The sequence below is a fragment of the Eubalaena glacialis genome, chromosome 17, assembly GCF_028564815.1.
Source record: "Eubalaena glacialis isolate mEubGla1 chromosome 17, mEubGla1.1.hap2.+ XY, whole genome shotgun sequence".
Taxonomy (NCBI): domain Eukaryota; kingdom Metazoa; phylum Chordata; class Mammalia; order Artiodactyla; family Balaenidae; genus Eubalaena; species Eubalaena glacialis.
In genome coordinates this window covers 86,656,691-86,678,146 of record NC_083732.1, presented here as the reverse complement: position 1 = coordinate 86,678,146, position 21,456 = coordinate 86,656,691, and the positions used below count along the sequence as shown (strand labels likewise).

Sequence of the window (21,456 nt, the reverse complement as noted above, 5' to 3'; positions counted from 1 at the left end):
GGTTCTGAAGGCTGAGAACAGGGCTGGGATGCTTCTTACAGTTAACGGTGTTTCTGGGTGCTGTCAGTGGTCCGTTCGTGTGGACGCGGGAGGGCGGTTTGCCGGGTGCTCCCTCTGGTTGGGATCACGTGCTGTTGCTGCACCACACCTGTGGAGTGTAACGGCCGTGTACAGTGTCTTCTAAGCGGCTTCAGTGTGACTCACTGTTCAATTGAAAGGTTATTGTATATGCAGAAGAGAAAAAAAGTAGTGGAGTGTATACTTAAAAAAATATGTAACCATATTTATTATATTTTTCAAAAGGATACTTAACAGGTCTTCTTAAACAAAATGTACTAAAAGATATGAAACTCAGTTTTAGCTTTTCTGGGTGACTTGGGATCTGCGGTATGAACACTTGTCGATTTCAGTATGCAATAACACAACTTTTCCCTTTTTCGTCAATATCATACCACTAGGTTGGCGCCTCTGAAAGCCCCTCCAGCACCCTTTCTAGTTTGCTGCTCCTTGTTTTGTTTTTTTAATTTTTAAAAATTGAAGTATAGTTGGTTTACAATGTTTCAGGTGTATAGCATGTTTTGTTCTTTTTAATGAAAAAATTTTTTTCTTTTATGGAAAAGTTGTAGGATGTAGTATAGGGAACTCCCAAATACTGTACTTCACCTAGATTCACCAAATGTTAAATTAACATTTTGTTATATTTGCCTGCATGCCTTCCCTACCCCATCCCCGTTTTCCTCTTCTTTCCCTCCCCATCCCTCCCTATCCCTCCCTGCCCTCTCTCTCTGTCCCTCCATATATATACGTGCACATACACACACATATATTTACTTTTGTTTTTAAAGAGGTTTCTCCACATTGTTATCCTTTTTTTAAAAATTAATTAATTAATTAATTTTATTTTTGGCTGCGTTGGGTCTTCATTGCTGCGCACAGGCTTTCTCTAGTTGCGGCGAGCGGGGGCTACTCTTCGTTGTGGTGCGCAGGCTTCTCATTGCAGTGGCCTCTCCCGTTGCCGAGCACAGGCTCTAGGCGTGCAGGCTTCAGTAGTTGTGGCACTCGGGCTCAGTAGTTGTGGCTCGTGGGCTCTAGAGCACAGGCTCAGCAGTTGTGGTGCACGGGCTTATCTGCTGTGTGGCATGTGGGATCTTCCCGGACCAGGGCTCGAACCTGTGCCCCCTGCATTGGCAGGCGGATTCTTAACCACTGCGCCACCAGGAAAGTCCCCGTGTATTTACTTTTTACCAAGGCCTTTGAGAGTAGGTTGCAGCTATCACGCCCTTTATCCCCTTAAATACTTTGGTGAGTATGTGCTAAGAACAATATGACCATGATATAATTCATATAATTATCAAATTTACAAAATTTAACATTGCCTTTGCAACCCAAACACTTATCAAAATGTAGACGATTGTCGTTTTGTTGTTGAACCCAAGTGCGTGTGCCCAACTCACTGTGAGGCCAAACAAACCAAAACGTTGGAATTTGAAGAACAGAATGGTGTATTGCAGGACCAAGCAAGGAGACCAAGTGGCTCGTGCTTAAAAGACCTGAACTCTCCGATGGTTCTTGGGGAAGAGTTTTTATAGGTAAAATTCGGGGGGAGGGCTGCAGGGTGTGTAACCCTACTCTGATTGGTTGGTGGGGAGGTAATAGGGTGGTGTTCAAGGAATCTCAATCATCAGTCTTCTGCTTCCAACCGGTCTGGGGTCTGTGTGCTTCTGCTCATCCTGAAGTTAACATCCTCCACCTGGGTGGGGCCCTTAGTTCCTGTAGAAGCAGTCAGAGATCTGTATCAGATTGTTAGGTATATCTCTTGAGGAGGAACCAGGACCCTGGTTTATCGCTGCATTATTCTTTCTTTTTTTTTAATATATAAATTTATTTATTTTATTTATTTATTTTTGACTGCATTGGGTCTTCATTTCTGTGCGCGGGCTTTCTCTAGTTGCGGTGAGCAGGGGCTACTCTTCGTTGTGGTGCACGGGTTTCTCATTACGGTGGCTTCTCTTGTTGCCGAGCACGGGCTCTAGGCCTGCAGGCTTCAGTAGTTGTGGCATGCGGGCTCCGTAGTTGCGGCGCAAGGGCTCAGTTGCTCCACGGAAATGTTCGGACCAGGTATCGAACCTGTGTCTCCTGCATTGGCAGGTGGATTCTTAACCACTGCGCCACCAGGGAAACCCCTGCACTATTATTTCTTGACTGCTCTTCCTTTGTTTCTGCATTCCCTCACTCTAATTAGTAACTGTTTGAATCTGCCCTTTGGAACTCAGGGAAGGTCTAGGAGGCTGAAACCTTTTTCTTGCAAACGAGAAATGGAGGGCCCAGAAAGTTCCTTCATGCTCACAGTCTCTGTCCCAGCACCTCCCCTGCCTGCCCAGCCCGGGACAACTCCTGTTGTTCTTCCACCTCAGATCAGTTTTGCCTGTTGTAGGATTTCATGTCAACAGAATTGTACAGTATGAATGACTGTGTAAGGCATTTTTTAGCACAGTATAGTTGAGATTCATCTATGTTGTTGTGTAATTGGTTCCTTTTTATTGCTGAGTAGTATTTCATTGTATGAGTCTATCATATCTTGTCTATCCATTCTTTCTTGGTAAACACCTTCATTTTTGAAGAAATTTTTGCTGGGTGTAGAGTTCTAGGTTGACGGTGTTTACTTTCAGCTCGCTGATGAACGTGTTGTCCCTTTGTCCTCTGGCTCTTTGTGCAGATTTCTGAAACTTATTTTCTACAACTTTTTCATCTCTGATACTCTGCCTTGCAAATGTCAGCTTGACTCAGCTTCCCAAAACTTGAAATTTTCTCCCCTCAACTTACTGAAGCTGCAGTGCTCTGCTTCGATTCCCCTTACTGTACTGTCGTCCAGGGTTGCCTTCAGCCAGACAGAGGGGACAGTGGAGATCACAGGCCTGCCATGCCCGTTGTCTCAAGATCTGAAAAAAGTTGTTTCCTGGATTGTGTCCATTTTTCTATTTGTTTACCATGGGAGGACATTTTCCGTACTAGTTACCCCTTCCTGGCTGAAGTGGACATCCCTAGGTCAGTGCTTTTTAATGGCACACAGCTCATGTGCTGTACTTCTAAATTTTCTGGAAAATAATACGATAAAATTGTACTTGTTTTAATATTAAATTAGCTACTGATTTTACTACCTACAAAATCTCAAGTAATTTCCATTTTGACAGAGAGAAGCCTTTCTTTTGGCAAAACTTTCATTTATTTTGTTATTATACTGATGTAAGATATTTGGTTTATTCTGCTTTGTGTTTAATGCAAAGTAGCATTTCTTGGCTGCCTTACCAAATGCTGTGTTGTTTGTCATAAGCACAACTGTTAATCCCCACTCCTTCAAGCAGAGGTCATTTTCTTCCAGTCACTTGCCCACCGTCAGCGATGGGTGGTGTAGTGAGCAGTGGGCGAAGCTGGGACTGGTGAGCGAGCGGGAGTAGAAGGGAGATGCACGAGGGCTGATTTGTTGGTCAGCACACTGCCGAGCGCCCGCTGTGACCCAGCCCTCTGCTCTGCACTGCTGAAGGTCAGTTTTTCCCTCTGATCTTACAGATGATTGGTTGGAGATTTGGAATCATTTTTGGCTCTTCTTCTAGTTTTTGTTGTACATTTTAGTAACTCAGTCTCTCCCTTTACAAAATATTTTTGTTAATTTGTGAAATTGAGATTAATAGTACAGTGTATTTCTTTTTTTTAAAATAAATTTATTTATTTACTTTTGGCTGCTTCGGTTCTTCGTTGCTGCGCGCGGGCTTTCTGTAGTTGCGGCGAGTGGGGGCTATTCTTTGTTGCGATGCGCGGGCTTCTCATTGCGGTGGCTTCTCTTGTTGTGGAGCACGGGCTCTAGGCACACGGGCCCTAGAGTGCTCAGGCTTCAGTAATTGCGGCACGTGGGCTCAGTAGTTGTGCTGCATGGGCTTAGATGCTCTGCAGCATGTGGGATCTTCCCGGATCAGTGCTTGAACCCGTGTCCCCTGCATTGGCAGGTGGAACTCTTAACCACTGAGCCACCAGGGAAGCCCCAGTGTAAGTATTAAAATAATTTTTCTTTATGTAAGCCTTTGTGAAGTTACATATCATGAAATGAAGAAATGTGTACATACTACATAGTTTCTCTCTACTAGTGACAGCTGCTTTGAAATATAAGAGCCTGGTAGAATGATGGTGTTTGGGTGTATGTATGACATATGCTCATAACCTCTGTATGACATAGGTTAGGACATATCCTAGAACGAGGGGTGAATGTGACTTAAAGGCACCATGGCCAGACTATTTCCTTTTTTTTTTTTTTTAATTTTTAAATTTTATTTATTTTTTTATACAGCAGGTTCTTATTAGTTATCTATTTTATACATATTAGTGTATATATGTCCATCCCAATCTCCCAATTCATCCCACCACCACCCCCCGCCCCCCCCACTTTCCCCCCTTGGTGTCCATACGTTTGTTCTCTACATCTGTGTCTCTATTTCTGCCTTGCAAACTGGTTCATCTGTACCATTTTTCTAGGTTCCACATATATGCGTTAATATACGATATTTGTTTTTCTCTTTCTGACTTATTTCACTCTGTATTACAGTCTCTAGATCCATCCACATCTGTAGAAATGACTCAATTTCGTTCCTTTTTATGGCTGAGTAATATTCCATTGTATATATGTACCACAACTTCTTTATCCATTCGTCTGTTGATGGGCATTTAGGTTGCTTCCATGACCTGGCTATTGTAAATAGTGCTGCAATGAACATTCGGGTGCATGTGTCTTTTTGAATTACGGTTTTCTTTGGGTATATGCCCAGTAGTGGGATTGCTGGGTCATATGGTAATTCGATTTTTAGTTTTTTAAGGAACCTCCATATTGTTCTCCATAGTGGCTGTATCAGTTTACATTCCCACCAACAGTGCAAGAGGGTTCCCTTTTCTCCACACCCTCTCCAGCATTTGTTGTTTGTAGATTTTCTGATGATGCCCATTCTAACTGGTGTGAGGTGATACCTCATTGTAGTTTTGATTTGCATTTCTCTAATAATTAGTGATGTTGAGCATCTTTTCATGTGCTTCGTGGCCGTCTGTATGTCTTCTTTGGAGAAATGTCTATTTAGGTCTTCTGCCCATTTTTGGATTGGGGTGTTTGTTTCTTTAATATTGAGCTGAATGAGCTGTTTATATATTTTGGAGATTAATCCTTTGTCCGTTGATTCGTTTGCAAATATTTTCTCCCATTCTGAGGGTTGTCTTTTCGTCTTGTTTATGGTTTCCTTTGCTGTGCCAAAGCTTTGAAGTTTCATTAGGTCCCATTTGTTTATTTTTGTTTTTATTTCCATTACTCTAGGAGGTGGATCAAAAAAGATCTTGCTGTGATTTATGTCAAAGAGTGTTCTTCCTATGTTTTCCTCTAAGAGTTTTATAGTGTCCAGTCTTACATTTAGCTCTCTAATCCATTTTGAGTTTATTTTTGTGTATGGTGTTAGGGAGTATTCTAATTTCATTCTTTTACATGTAGCTGTCCAGTTTTCCCAGCACCACTTATTGAAGAGACTGTCTTTTCTCCATTGTATATCTTTGCCTCCTTTGTCATAGATTAGTTGACCATAGGTGCGTGGGTTTATCTCTGGGCTTTCTATCTTGTTCCATTGATCTATGTTTCTGTTTTTGTGCCAGTACCATATTGTCTTGATTACTGTAGCTTTGTAGTATAGTCTGAAGTCAGGGAGTCTGATTCCTCCAGCTCCGTTTTTTTCCCTCAAGATTGCTTTGGCTCTTCGGGGTCTTTTGTGTCTCCATACAAATTTTAAGATGATTTGTTCTAGCTCCGTAAAAAATGCCATTGGTAATTTGATAGGGATTGCATTGAATCTGTAGATTGCTTTGGGTAGTATAGTCATTTTCACAATGTTGATTCTTCCAATCCAAGAACATGGTATATCTCTCCATCTGTTGGTATCATCTTTAATTTCTTTCATCAGTGTCTTATAGTTTTCTGCATACAGGTCTTTTGTCTCCCTAGGTAGGTTTATTCCTAGGTATTTTATTCTTTTTGTTTCAATGGTAAATGGGAGTGTTTCCATAATTTCTCTTTCAGATTTTTCATCATTATTGTATAGGAATGCAAGAGATTTCTGTGCATTAAGTTTGTATCTTGCAACTTTACCATATTCATTAATTAGCTCTAGCAGTTTTCTGGTGGCAGTTTTAGGATTCTCTATGTATAGTATCATGTCATCTGCAAACAGTGACAGTTTTACTTCTTCTTTTCCAATATGTATTCCTTTTATTTCTTTTTCTTCTCTGATTGCCGTGGCTAGGACTTCCAAAACTATGTTGAATAATAGTGGTGACAGTGGACATCCTTGTCTCGTTCCTGATCTTAGAGGAAATGCTTTCAGTTTTTCACCATTGAGAATGATGTTTGCTGTGGGTTTGTCATATATGGCCTTTATTATGTTGAGGTAGGTTCCCTCTATGCCCACTTTCTGGAGAGTTTTTATCATAAATGGGTGTTGAATTTTGTCAAAAGCTTTTTCTGCATCTATTGAGATGATCATATGGTTTTTATTCTTCAATTTGTTAATATGGTGTATCACATTGATTGATTTGCGTATATTGAAGAATCCTTGCATCCCTGGGATAAATCCCACTTGATCGTGGTGTATGATCCTTTTAATGTGTTGTTGGATTCTGTTTGCTAGTATTTTGTTGAGGATTTTTGCATCTATATTCATCAGTGATATTGGTCTGTAATTTTCTTTTTTTGTAGTGTCTTTGTCTGGTTTTGGTATCAGGGTGATGGTGGCCTCATAGAATGAGTTTGGGAGTGTTCCTTCCTCTGCAATTTTTTGGAAGAGTTTGAGAAGGATAGGTGTTAGCTCTTCTCTAAATGTTTGATAGAATTCACCTGTGAAGCCATCTGGTCCTGGACTTTTGTTTGTTGGAAGATTTTTAATCACAGTTTCAATTTCATTACTTGTGATTGGTCTGTTCATATTTTCTGCTTCTTCCTGGTTCAGTCTTGGAAGGTTATACCTTTCTAAGAATTTGTCCATTTCTTCCAGGTTGTCCATTTTATTGGCATAGAGTTGCTTGTAGTAGTCTCTTAGGATGCTTTGTATTTCTGCGGTGTCTGTTGTAACTTCTCCTTTTTCATTTCTGATTTTATTGATTTGAGTCCTCTCCCTCTTTTTCTTGATGAGTCTGGCTAATGGCTTATCAATTTTGTTTATCTTCTCAAAGAACCAGCTTTTAGTTTTATTGATCTTTGCTATTGTTTTCTTTGTTTCAATTTCATTTATTTCTGCTCTGATCTTTATGATTTCTTTCCTTCTGCTAACTTTGGGTTTTGTTTGTTCTTCTTTCTCTAGTTTCTTTAGGTGTAAGGTTAGATTGTTTACTTGAGATTTTTCTTGTTTCTTGAGGTAGGCTTGTATAGCTATAAACTTCCCTCTTAGAACTGCTTTTGCTGCATCCCATACGTTTTGGGTTGTCATGTTTTCATTGTCATTTGTCTCTAGGTATTTTTTGATTTCCTCTTTGATTTCTTCAGTGATCTCTTGGTTATTTAGTAACGTATTGTTTAGCCTCCATGTGTTTGTGTTTTTTACATTTTTTCTCCTGTAATTCATTTCTAATCTCATAGCGTTGTGGTCAGAAAAGATGCTTGATATGATTTCAATTTTCTTAAATTTACTGAGGCTTGATTTGTGACCCAAGATGTGATCTATCCTGGAGAATGTTCCGTGCGCACTTGAGAAGAACGTGTAATCTGCTGTTTTTAGATGGAATGTCCTATAAATATCAATTAAATCTATCTGGTCTATTGTGTCATTTAAAGCTTCTGTTTCCTTATTTATTTTCATTTTGGATGATCTGTCCATTGGTGTAAGTGAGGTGTTAAAGTCCCCCACTATTATTGTGTTACTGTCAATTTCCTCTTTTATAGCTGTTAGCAGTTGCCTTATGTAATGAGGTGCTCCTATGTTGGGTGCATATATATTTATAATTGTTATATCTTCTTCTTGGATTGATCCCTTGATCATTATGTAGTGTCCTTCCTTGTCTCTTGTAACATTCTTTATTTTAAAGTCTATTTTATCTGATATGAGTATAGCTACTCCAGCTTTCTTTTGATTTCCATTTGCATGGAATATCTTTTTCCATCCCCTCACTTTCAGTCTGTATGTGTCCCTAGGTCTAAAGTGGGTCTCTTGTAGACAACATATATATGGGTCTTGTTTTTGTATCCATTCAGCAAGCCTGTGTCTTTTGGCTGGAGCATTTAATCCATTCACATTTAAGGTAATTATCGATATGTATGTTCCTATGACCATTTTCTTAATTGTTTTGGGTTTGTTTTTGTAGGTCCTTTTCTTCTCTTGTGTTTCCCACTTAGAGAAGTTCCTTTAACATTTGTTGTAGAGCTGGTTTGGTGGTGCTGAATTCTCTTAGCTTTTGCTTGTCTGTAAAGCTTTTGATTTCTCCATCAAATCTAAATGAGATGCTTGCCGGGTAGAGTAATCTTGGTTGTAGGTTCTTCCCTTTCATCACTTTAAGTATATCATGCCACTCCCTTCTGGCTTGTAGAGTTTCTGCTGAGAAATCAGCTGTTAACCTTATGGGAGTTCCCTTGTATGTTATTTGTCGTTTTTCCCTTGCTGCTTTCAATAATTTTTCTTTGTCTTTAATTTTTGCCACTTTGATTACTATGTGTCTTGGCGTGCTTCTCCTTGGGTTTATCCTGTATGGGACTCTCTGCGCTTCCTGGACTTGGGTGGCTATTTCCTTTCCCATGTTAGGGAAGTTTTCGACTATAATCTCTTCAAATATTTTCTCTGGTCCTTTATCTCTCTCTTCTCCTTCTGGGACCCCTATAATGCGAATGTTGTTGCATTTAATGTTGTCCCAGAGGTCTCTTAGGCTGTCTTCATTTCTTTTCATTCTTTTTTCTTTAGTCTGTTCTGCAGCAGTGAATTCCACCATTCTGTCTTCCAGATCACTTATCCGTTCTTCTGCCTCAGTTATTCTACTATTGATTCCTTCTAGTGTATTTTTCATTTCAGTTATTGTATTGGTCATCTCTGTTTGTTTGTTCTTTAATTCTTCTAGGTCTTTGTTAATCATTTCTTGCATCTTCTCAATCTTTGCCTCCATTCTTATTCCAAGGTCCTGGATCATCTTCACTATCATTATTCTGAATTCTTTTTCTGGAAGATTTTGCCTATCTCCACTTCATTTAGTTGTTTTTCTGGGGTTTTTTCTTGTTCCTTCATCTGGTATATAGCCCTCTGCCTTTTCATCTTGTCTATCTTTCTGTAAATGTGGTTTCTGTTCCACAGGCTGCAGGACTGTAGTTTTTCTTGCTTCTGCTGTCTGCCCTCTGGTGGTTGAGGCTATCTAAGAGGCTTGATGGGAGGCTCTGGAGGTGGGTAGAGCTGACTGTTGCTGTGGTGGTCAGAGCTCCGTAAAACTTTAATCCACTTGACTGTTGATGGGTGGGGCTGGGTTCCCTCCCTGTTGGTTGTTTTGCCTGAGGCAACCCAACACTGGAGCCTACCCGGGCTCTTTGGTGGGGCTAATGGCAGACTCTGGGAGGGCTCACGCCAAGGAGTACTTCCCAGAACCTCCGCTGCCAGTGTCCTTGTCCCCACGGTGAAACAGAGCCAGCCCCCGCCTCTGCAGGAGACCCCCCAACACCAGCAGTTATGTCTGGTTCAGTCTCCCCCAGGGTCACTGCTCCTTCCCCTGGGTCCCGATGCACAAACTATTTTGTGTGCGCCCTCCAAGAGTGGGGTCTCTGTTTCCCCCAGTCCTGTCGAAGTCCTGCAATCAATTCCCACTAGGCTTCAAAGTCTGATTCTCTATGAATTCCTCCTCCCGTTGCCGGACCCCCAGGTTGGGAAGCCTGACGTGGGGCTCAGAACTTTCACTCCAGTGGGTGGACTTCTGTGGTATAAGTGCTCGCCAGTCTGTGAGTCACCCACCCAGCAGTTATGGGATTTGATTTTACTCTGATTGCGCCCTTCCTACCGTCTCACTGTGGCTTCTCCTCTGTCCTTGGACGTGTGGTATCCTCCTTGGTGAAGTCCAGTGTCTTCCTGTCGATGATTGTCCAGCAGCCAGTTGTGATTCTGGTGCTCTCGCAAGAGGGAGTGAGAGCACGTCCTTCTACTCCGCCATCTTGGTTAATCCTCCTGCATCCCATAGGTTTTGGATCATCGTGTTTTCGTTGTCATTTGTCTCTAGGTATTTTTTGATTTCCTCTTTGATTTCTTCAGTAATCTCTTGGTTATTTAGTAATGTATTGTTTAGCCTCCATGTGTTTGTGTTTTTTATATTTTTTCCCCTGTAATTGATTCCTAATCTCATAGTGTTGTGGTCAGAAAAGATGCTTGATATGATTTCAGTTTTCTTAAATTTACTGAAGCTTGATTTGTGACCCAAGATGTGGTCTATCCTGGAGAATGTTCCATGTGCACTTCAGAAGAAAGTGTAATCTGCTGTTTTTGGATGGAATGTCCTATAAATATCAATTAAATCTATCTGGTCTATTGTGTCATTTAAAGCTTGTGTTTCCTTGTTAATTTTCATTTTGGATGATCTGTGCATTGGTGTAAGTGAGGTGTTAAAGTCCCCCACTATTATTGTGTTACTGTCGATTTCCTCTTTTATAGCTGTTAGCAGTTGCCTTATGTATTGAGGTGCTCCTATGTTGGGTGCATATATATTTATAATTGTTATATCTTCTCCTTGGATTGATCCCTTGATCATTATGTAGTGTCCTTCCTTGTCTCTTGTAACATTCTTTATTTTAAAGTCTATTTTATCTGATATGAGTATTGCTACTCCAGCTTTCTTTTGATTTCCATTTGCATGGAATATCTTTTTCCATCCCCTAACTTTCAGTCCGTATGTGTCCCTAGGTCTGAAGTGGGTCTTTTGTAGACAGCATATATATGGGTCTTGTTTTTGTATCCATTCAGCAAGCCTGTGTCTTTTGGTTGGAGCATTTAATCCATTCACGTTTAAGGTAATTATCGATATGTATGTTCCTGTTACCATTTTCTTAATTGTTATGGGTTTGTTTTTGTAGGTCCTTTTCTTCTCTTGTGTTTCCCACTTGGAAAAGTTCCTTTAGCATTTGTTGTAGAGCTGGTTTGGTGGTGAGGAATTCTCTTAGCTTTTGCTTGTCTGTAAAGCTTTTGATTTCTCCATCGAATCTGAATGAGATCCTTGCCGGGTAGAGTAATCTTGGTTGTAGGTTCTTCCCTTTCATCACTTTAAATATATCATGCCACTGCTTTCTGGCTTGTAGAGTTTCTGCTGAGAAAGCAGCTGTTAACCATATGGGAGTTCCCTTGTATGTTATTTGTCGTTTTTCTCTTGTTGCTTTCAATAATTTTTCTTTGTCTTTAATTTTTGCCAGTTTGATTACTATGTGTCTCGGCATGTTTCTCCTTGGGTTTATCCTGTATGGGACTCTCTGTGCTTCCTGGATCTGGGTGGCTATTTCCTTTCCCATGTTAGGGAAGTTTTCGACTATAATCTCTTCAAATATTTTCTCTGGTCCTTTATCTCTCTCTTCTCCTTCTGGGACCCCTATAATGTGAATGTTGTTGCGTTTAATGTTGTCCCAGAGGTCTCTTAGGCTGTCTGCATTCCTTTTCATTCTTTTTTCTTTGTTCTGTTCCGCGGCAGTGAATTCCACCATTCTGTCTTCCAGGTCACTTATCCGTTCTTCTGCCTCAGTTATTCTGCTATTGATTCCTTCTAGTGTATTTTTCATTTCAGTTATTGTATTGTTCATCTCTGTTTGTTTGTTCTTTAATTCTTCTAGGTGTTTGTTCTTTAATTCTTCTAGGTCTTTGTTAAACATTTCTTGCATCTTCTCGATCTTTGTCTCCATTCATTTTCCAAGGTCCTGGATCATCTTCACTATCATTATTCTGAATTCTTTTTCTGGAAGGTTGCCTATCTCCACTTCATTTAGTTGTTTTTCTGGGGTTTTATCTTGTTCCTTCATCTGGTACATAGCCCTCTGCCTTTTCATCTTGTCTGTCTTTCTGTGAATGTGGTTTTTGTTCCACAGGCTGCAGGATTGTAGTTCTTCTTGCTTCTGCTGTCTGCCCTCTGTTGGATGAGGCTATCTGAGAGGCTTGTGCAAGTTTCCTGATGGGAAACTGGTGGTGGGTAGAGCTGGGTGTTGCTCTGGTGGGCAGAGCTCAGTAAAACTTTAATCCGCTTGTCTGCTGATGGGTGGGGCTGGGTTCCCTCCCTGTTGATTGTTTGGCCTGAGGCGACCCAGCACTGGAGCCTACCGGGGCTCTTTGGTGGGCCTAATGGCCGACTCTGGGAGGGCTCATGCCAAGGAGTACTTCCCAGAACTTCTGCTGCCAGTGTCCTTGTCCTCACGGTGAGACACAGCCACCCCCCGCCTCTGCAGGAGACCTTCCAACACTAGCACGTAGTTCTGGTTCAGTCTCCTATGGGGTCACTCCTCCTTCCCCTGGGTCCCGATGCGCACACTACTTTGTGTGTGCCCTCCAAGAGTGGAGTCTCTGTTTCCCCCAGTCCTGTCGAAGTCCTGCAATCAAATCCCACTAGCCTTCAAAGTCTGATTCTCTAGGAATTCCTCCTCCCGTTGCCGGACCCCCAGGTTGGGAAGCCTGATGTGGGCCTCAGAACCTTCACTCCAGTGGGTGGACTCCTGTGGTAAAGGTGTTATCCAGTTTGTGAGTCACCCACCCAGCGGTGGGATTTGATTTTATTGTAATTGCGCCCCTCCTACCATCTCATTTCGGCTTCTCCTTTGTCTTTGGATGTGGGGTATCTTTTTTGGTGAATTCCAGTGTCTTCCTGTCGATGATTGTTCAGCAGTTAGTTGTGATTGCGGTGCTCTCGCGAGAGGGAGTCGGCCAGACTATTTCTTAAGACCTAAGTGGGAAAGATTTGGGCATCCTCAAGTGATAGTTTTGTTCTGGACGTGCAGTGTTGATGAAGGCTGCCTGTTGTGTTTATGTGGAAACTGTCGATCCTAAATTTACCCTCTTTTGGTGGACTGAGGGCAGATGAGACTTGGTTAGTCTTGGAGCTGAGTTTTCACCATTCAGGGCTGAACTTTATTGTGTCACACGTATGTCAGTAGCAGGGGTATATTTGAGAAAACTTTGATCACTTGTGTGCTTAATTTTGTCATAATTTCTGTTATAAATTTCTTGAATGAAAAATTTTGAATTAGTGAATATATAAAAGATTTTTTTAATTATTAAAAATGTATTGACTCTCTTGAGTCTGACTTTTAATCTTTAGAGTAAATCTTTAGATGTAAAGACTTGTATTTATTAGGCACTGAAGAGAATTTTCTGTGTGGTGCATACTTCTGGAAGATTAAAGAAAATGTATCCTCCTTTCTCTTTGCTCCCAAACGGCACCTTTTTCCCCCACCTTACTTTTACTCAGGTAAGAAGATGTGAACAGAGAAAAAGGCGGGGTGTAGCTTTTTTTGCAAAATATTTTGATTATGAAAATGGAGTCAGTTCTTAAGTGGATTTTAGCTGGAAGAGGAGGATAAAAAGCATGGTCAAATGTTTGCATGGCATTTATGCAATAATCATGATGGCTGTTTTTATTCTAGGGTATACTGTGGCTGCTGTTAGGAATTCTCCCAAATGGCAGTGCAGAGCAGAGGGTTTCCTTAGCTGCAGTAGCAGACTTAGTGACCGTGCCTTCTTTGTGTCGGCCTGACTCTGTGTAAGGGAGACAAAAAGTGGATTTACTGTAGATTGTGATAGATGCACACAGAGAGGAGAGTGTATTTTGTCTCTTAGATAACTGTTAGAATGAGGTGGAGATCAGCTAAGTTTGAGGATATTAAGAATGAGATTGTCCTGAGTATAGTTTTCAAAAGAAGAAGTAATTTCAGTCAACTACTGTATGGAGAGGTCATATTGTAGTAAGTATAGATTGTACCTTTGAGGTCACATGGAAACAGCTGTAAATGTACTTGGTATATTTTGGGACTAGGAATATGTAGTTACATTTTACAGGAAACTCTGCAGGTGGTAATGCTGTTATTTTTGTGTTCTCTTTTTTTCTTGTTAGATTAATTCATATTTCTATTGTTCACTTAAAGATAATATTTGATTTCCATAAAAAGTTTGGGAAATAAACATTAGGAAATTCCTGTACTCAAAGGTAGTTCTTAGGTGGTAATTCAAGGATGCCAATAAAAGGAATATGCTTTAAGCCACCTGTAGTTATATCCAGACTGTATATGTATTTATAGCAAAAAATAAACGTATGTTCTCTCATAAATAATTTAAATGCGTTTTATACAGACACATTCATTTCATAATTTTATTTTCAGCAAAATCAGATTTGGAGATATTTAAAGCCACAGCTGAAGGAAATTACAATTTCCCCAGGAAGTAACTATAAAGGTATGCAATAATGATTATAAAAAGAAAATTTAAATACTTTAGAGTATTTTTGCAGATTCTTGGCTCTTCTCCTCCCAATCACATAATGGAAAGTAAAATAAATTTTTAAAAATGTCCAGGGACTTCCCTGATGGTCCAGTGGTAAAGAATCTGCCTTCCAATGCAGGGGATGTGGGTTCGATCCCTGGTCGGGGAACTAAGATCCCACATGCTGCAGGGCAACTAAGCTCACACGCCACAACTACTGAGCTCGAGTGCCTCAATGAGAGAGCCTGCGCTCCGCAACTACAGAGCTCACTTGCCCTGGAGCCTGTGCGCCACGACTAGAGAAAAGCCCACGTGCTGCAACGAAGAGCCCGCGTGCAGCAACTAAGACCCGATGCAACCAAAAAATAAATAAAATAAATAAATATTTTTTAAAACTGTGCAAATTAGGTATATATATTTTAAGTAACCCCTGTATTGTAGGAGATCCATGTTCCTATATTTTATAATTAGATCTTGTTTTTTTTCCTGGAGTCAGAATTTGAATGTTTTCAGTTGTTCTTGTTAGTTACCTTTTCATCTGTTTTTGATGTTTAGTTTTCTGTTTTTGAATGAACAACTTTATTAGCTAAAGATGCATGCAGAGGTCATATCCCCAAAAAGCAATAGTCCATGTAACGGCTTTAATTAGCTGAAAGAAGTTTTTCCCTAAAAGATTATGTTTCTAGGAGGTTTTTAAAAAATTTTGTTCTCTCGACTATCTCATGTCTTAATGGATTGAAGAGCTGCAGGTAGAGGTAATTTTTTAGAACTTTTGTGGGATTTAATTTGAAAATTTCATATAGTGTTTAATAGATAGATAGATAGGTACTTTTGTGTTGGGCTTCTTTCACTTAGCATAATGTTTTCAGGTTTCATCCATGTTGTAGCCTGTGTCAGTACCTTTCCTTTTATTGCTGGCAGGAAATATACTACATTTGTGTTTAGGCTTTTAGCCTGCCAGAACCTCTCCTGCTTTCCTGTCCTCCAGCAGCAGTTTTCTGTGGTTGCGGAGCCCGGGGTCTCAGCCTCCTTCTTGTTTGCAGGATTAGCAAATCAATACCAAAGTTCACAGTAGCTACAGTAGATCAGCTGAGCTTTGTGGTTCCTCACGCTCTGAAGTATTAGCCCCTCTTGTTCTCACTGCCCTAGCAGCTTTCTGATTATTGTATTTTATCCACTTCTCCTGTTTTTCTAGAGGAAATGCTGTTCTACTGTCCACTGTTGGATCTGCCTTGGATTCAGAAATCTTAAAAAAAGGGGAAGGAGGAATCTTTGAATAAGTTAGCTATTTACAAACTCTCCTCTTTTCTAGGCTGTCATGCCCTGCCAGCATGGCTTGTGGATTTAAGCCGTTGCCGCTGTTATTCTGGATCTTTGGACTAGAATAAGAAGGGTTTCTGCTGTATCACAGGAGGTGCAAATAGCCATAATCAAGCATGGATTTTGCTCACACATTTTTAGGGCTTGCCTCCTTCATTTAAGGTCAGACATTTATGAATTCAAGAGTTTGCTGGTCCAATGTAAAAAATGCATTGCAACTGTTTCAAGTAAAATAGATACGCTTTGACAGTTTAGTTACTGTGTTTCTGGTCCTTGAAAAGAAGTGTTAAATAGCTTTATTGTTCTCAGAAGGGAACTTTTAAAATTTCATGATTGTATTTGACATGCCTTGGGCAGAAATGTTTCTAGTTTCACAAACCCCCTAGGTGATATGCCCTGGGTGTGGGGAGCCTTGGGGTTGAGGTGGACAGGGCCAGTGGAGTGGGGATGGGTATGTGTGGGCACGACTCTGGTGAGGCATGTCTCAGAGACCCCAGAATCTCAGTAATCAAGATAAGTAATAGTTTTTTTGTTTGTTTTTTGTTTTTTAATTTTTGGCTGCGTTGCGTCTTTGTTGCTGCACGCGGGCTTTCTGTAGTTGCAGCGAGTGGGGGCTGCTCTTCGTTGCGGTGCGTGGGCTCTAGGTGTGCAGACTTCAGTAGTTGTGGCACGTGGGCCCAGTAGTTGTGGCTCGTGGGCTCAGTAGCTGTGGCTCGTGGGCTCAGTAGTTGTGGCTCGCAGGCTCAGTAGTTGCAGTGCACGGGCTTAGTTGCTCTGCGGCATGTGGGATCTTCCTGGACCAGGGATCGAACCTGTGTGCCCTTCATTGGCAGGCGGATCCTTAACCACTGCACCACCAGGGAAGTCCACGATAAGTAGTAGTTTAATGCAGCATTTTTAAAAGTCAGGATTTAATGCAAAAAAATCCCTGATGGATGATACCAAACTTAAATGAAGACAGGATCATTATTACTCATTTTTCCTCTTGCCCCAGCACTGTTCCTTGTTCTATCTTAACTTCTACTAACTTTGGGTTTAATTTGCTAATGTTTTTCTTATTTCTTAAGGTAAAAACATAGACAACTCATGTTTTTAGCTTTTAAATATAAGTGCTTAAAGTTAAAAATTCCTTCTACGTACCCAGCACTCTTTTAGCTGCATCCTAAAGATTTCGATGTTCTGTTTTTAATTATCATTCTATTCTGAACATTTTGTCAATTTCTCCTTTGATGTGTTGTTTGACTGGGTGTTATTTAGAAAGGATTGTTTACTTGCTAAATATTGGGAACTGTACTAGACATCAGTTCTTTAAAATAGTTATTTTTTATGTTCATTTACTATTTTGAACTAAAATATACATGGTACAAAATTCAAATGGGTGGGAAATGAATCCTAACTCTCTCTCTATGTGACTCACTGTTCCCACTTGTGTAACCACCCACAGGTCCTCTGTGTGTGTACAAGGAGGTGCATGTGCATGGATCTTTCTTTTGCTTTATATCAAAATGTATTCTACATACTCTTCCATACATTTTTTTATTACTTAAAATATATATCTTGAAAATCCTTGCATTTTAAGACTGGGAGTTGCCTTAACTCTTTATAGTATATGTTGCTTTTTTTCATTAATGAGTATTTTCCAGTATGAATGAAAAATTTTCAGCAAACACAATTTTTTAATGCTTGTATAGTGACTTATTTTGACGTTCCAAACTTTATTTGCTCATTTCCCTTCTTTTGAGCATGTTCCCACTTTTTCAGTGTTGCAGATAAACCTATGAATCATTTAAGCCTCAAACTGTACAGGAGATTTACTGGGGGTTTCTTAGACCAGTCTACCAGGAGCCGGAACTGTGGGTGCTGGGACTTATGCGCTTGTCCTCTGTGAGCTCTGAGCTCCTCAGCGGCATGGGCTCTGTCCCAGTTATTTTTGGATCCCTGGTGTTTAAGTCATTGCGCCAGCACAGAAGATGCAGAGTAATGCACTGATAATGCTGTACTCTCAAAGCCCTTTGTGTTGTGAGATTTAATTGTCCTAACAACTGTGAACAGTAGATGCCATTTTAAACTTCATTTAATTGATGAGAAAACCAAGTCAGAGAGAGGACAACATTGGGCTTTCAGGCTTAAGGGGGTGGAAAAGATGAAATGATTTGGGCTTTGGAGTCACATGTGGCTTTGACTTTTACAAAGTCTGATCTTACCCCAAGTCCTTTACCTCTCTAGGCCTGTTTCCTTTTTCTTGAAAATGGTGATATTAGTAATTATCTCAAAGTTTATTAGGGGATTAATTTTTTTAAGCCACATAAAGCCCCCTTGTCCAATGCTGGACCAGTATCAGCAGTGCCGGACCAGTATCCAGCCTAGTCGAGGACCGGTTGTTGTCTCTCTTTTTCCTGCCTCTTGCACTTTGAGCTCGTTCTAATGTCTCAAGGCTTTCCCCCTTGTCTGTAAAAGTAGACATAATTGTATCATATTTGCAGTTTCGTTGTAAAATATAAGTGAGATTCACTCTTTTAAAGTGGTTTTAACATTTTAAAAAGTTTTTTATTGGCATAGACAAAAAACACAGAACATAAAATTTACCATCTTACCTATTTTTAAGTGTGTAGGTCAGTGGTGTTAAGTGTATTCACATCACTGTGAAACAGATCTCTAGGGCTTATCTTGCAAATCAGAAGCTCTGTATCCCCTTTTCCCTTCTCCCCAGCTTCTGGTAGCCACTGTTCTACTTTCTGTTCCTGCGAGCTTTACTACTTTAGATGCCTCAAGTAAGTGGAATCATACAGTATTTGCGCCTATTTCACATGTAACAGGCTTTCCTTCCTTTCAAAGGCTGAATAATATTCCACTGTAATATACACCACATTTTATTTATCCTTTCAACCATTCCACTATTGTGAATAATTGCTGTGAACATAGGTGTGCAAATCTCTTCAAGACCCTGCTTTCAGTTCTTTTGGGTGTGGAATTCCCAAAGTGGAATTGCCGGATCATATGGTAGTTCTATTTTTGATTTTTTTGAGGAACCTCCATACTCTTTTCTGTAGCAGTTGCACCATTTTACTTTCCCACCAATGGTATGCAAGGGTTCCAGTTTCTCCACATCTTCACCAGCACTTGTTATTTTCATATTTAAAAAAAAAAATAGTAATCATCCTAATAGGCGTGAGGTTGGTTTTAATAACTTTTTAAAATTGAAGTATAGTTGATTTACAATGCTGTGCCAATCTCTGCTGTCCAGCACAGTGACTCAGTTATACACAGAGACATTCTTTTTTTAATATTCTTTTCCATTATGGTTTATCACAGGATATTGAATATAGTTCCCTGTGCTATACATTAGGACCTTGTTGTTTATCCATTCTTTGTGTTGGTTTTATCAATTTAATTAATTAATTAATTAATTTATGGCTCTGTTGGGTCTTCGTTGCTACGTGCAGGCTTTCTCTAGTTGCGGCGAGCGGGGGCTACTCTTCGTTGTGGTGCGCGGGCTTCTCATTGTGGTGGCTTCTCTTGTTGCGGAGCACAGGCTCTAGGTGCACGGGCTTCAGTAGTTGCGGCTCGCGGGCTCTAGAGCGCAGGCTCAGTAGTTGTGGCGCACAGGCTTAGTTGCTCCGCGGCATGTGGGATCTTCCTGGACCAGGGCTTGAACCCGTGTCCCCTGCATTGGCAGGCGGATGCCTAACCACTGCACCACCAGGGAAGCCCTTGTTTATCCATTCTAAATGTAATAGTTTGCGTCTACCAACCCCAAACTCCCAGTCCATCCTCTCCCTCTCCCCATCCCCCTTGGTGGCAACCACAAGTCTGTTCTCTATATCTGTGAGTCTTGTTTCATAGATAGGTTCATTTGTGCCATATTTTAGATTCCACATATAAGTGATATCATATGGTATTTGTCTTTCTCTTTCTGACTTACTTCACTTAGTATGATAATCTCTAGTCACATCCATGTTGCTGCAAATGGCATTATTTCGTTCTTTTTTTATGGCTGAGTTTAATAACTTTTTTTTGAAGATTTATTTATTACTTATTTATTTTTGGCTGCGTTGGGTATTAGTTGAGGTGTGCGGGGTCTTAGTTGCAGCATGTGGGATCTTTCGTTGTGGTGCGCAGGCTCTTTGTTGCAGTGCGCAGGCTTCTCTCTAGTTGTGGCGTGCGGGTTTTCTCTTCTCTAGTTGTGGCATGCGGGTTCCAGAGCACGTGGGCTCTGTAGTTTGTGGCACGTGGGCTCTAGTTGAGGCGTGCGGGCTCAGTAGTTTGTGGCGTGCAGGCTTAGTTGCCCCACGGCATGTGGGATCTTAGTTCCCTGACCAGGGATTGAACCCCCGTCCCCTGCATTGGAAGGCGGATTCTTTACCACTGGACCACCAGAGAAGTCCCTAATAACGTTTTTTAATGATAAAAATTTTTAGGTAGAGTTGGAAAAGTGACTCCATAAATTTTTGCTAAGTTGGAATAATGTCTGTTGATACCAGTGTGACAAGACCAAAATCATAGAGGAGGCTGATTGACAAAGAAAACCAATCACTACGCAGCTGTGTTTGGGAAGAGAAGCCATCTTATTTGTGCCTCTTACTCAGAATATGATTGAAGAAAGGACAGGATCCATACTGGGTGCTTCTAATGTTTCTTGAAAATGGAGTATAGAGTCACGTTGTAGAAACACTTTCCTTTTCCAGGCCACAGTGAGGGATAATTTAAAATGTAGATGGTTGACGTCTCCCTCTTTATAGCTGAGGAATGTAGGTTGCAGAAGAGACTCATTCACCACCAGGGGTCCCCCTGGCACCAGCGCCCCTTCCAGCTATAGCTGTCTGCTTGCAACCTGCAACCACATGGCCTGATTTCTAGCAGGACCCCAGAGGTTCTCTCTGCTTCAGTTACCTAATTCGGGGAGCCAGTCTAATGTCGCTATTTGCTAAATAAGGTGAGTGGTCAAACTGTGGATAAATTGGATTTATAGGGTAAAAAAATGTATGGTGAGGAAATGATGAGGTAAGTTGGATATGTATATGCATGCCCAATACAGTAAAAGTTTCAGAGTTGATTTGAACAGTTGCAACATTAGAATAAATACTCGATTGCCTTTTGATATTTGTATCATTTTGGTCAATATAAACAGAAAACCCCTCTATAACGTACGTAGTTAGGTTGAAAATTTTGGTGTCTTGTCCCATCCTATGTTACTATACCTCTGCCACTCACTATATTTGAAAAACTAAAGAAGCATTCTTCTTACACATTTCAGGACCCTTTTTTTCCCTCTTAAACTTAATGGCGAGTAACCTCCCAACAGTTTCTAAACCTGGAATTTAGCGCTGCTCTTTTATATGGCAAAATAAACAAGAAATGCCCATGAATTAGTGTCTCTGGAAATATTCTAGTTTAGCATTGTTTTTAAAAATTAATTAATTTGGTTGCACTGGGTCTTAGTTGCGGCAGGCGGACTCCTTAGTTGCAGCTCCAGGGCTCCTTAGTTGTGGCATGTGAACTTTTAGTTGCAGCATGCATGTGGGATCTAGTTCCCTGACCAGGGATCGAACCCAGGCCCCCTGCATTGGGAGCGCGGAGTCTTATCCACTGCACCACCAGGGAAGTCCTGAGTATTGTTTAGATTAATAATAAGTACAGAATTTTCTGCCTTTTAATTTTTTTTATT

The 21,456-nt window shown here is 40.7% G+C and overlaps 1 protein-coding gene across 9 annotated transcripts in view; it reads left to right on the top strand.

The window, feature by feature from the left end:
- The window catches only part of PTK2 (protein tyrosine kinase 2), a 262,366-nt gene that overhangs the window by 44,722 nt on the left and 196,188 nt on the right, over positions 1 to 21,456 (top strand). The window contains exon 1 of one of the 9 annotated variants that reach the window (XM_061172264.1): positions 14,428 to 14,444. The exons of the other annotated variants lie outside the window; for them this stretch is intronic. The gene's annotated coding sequence lies outside the window, so the exon portion shown is untranslated. Of the gene's footprint in view, positions 1 to 14,427; positions 14,445 to 21,456 lie in introns of those variants that run through there. 9 annotated transcript variants of the gene reach the window in all.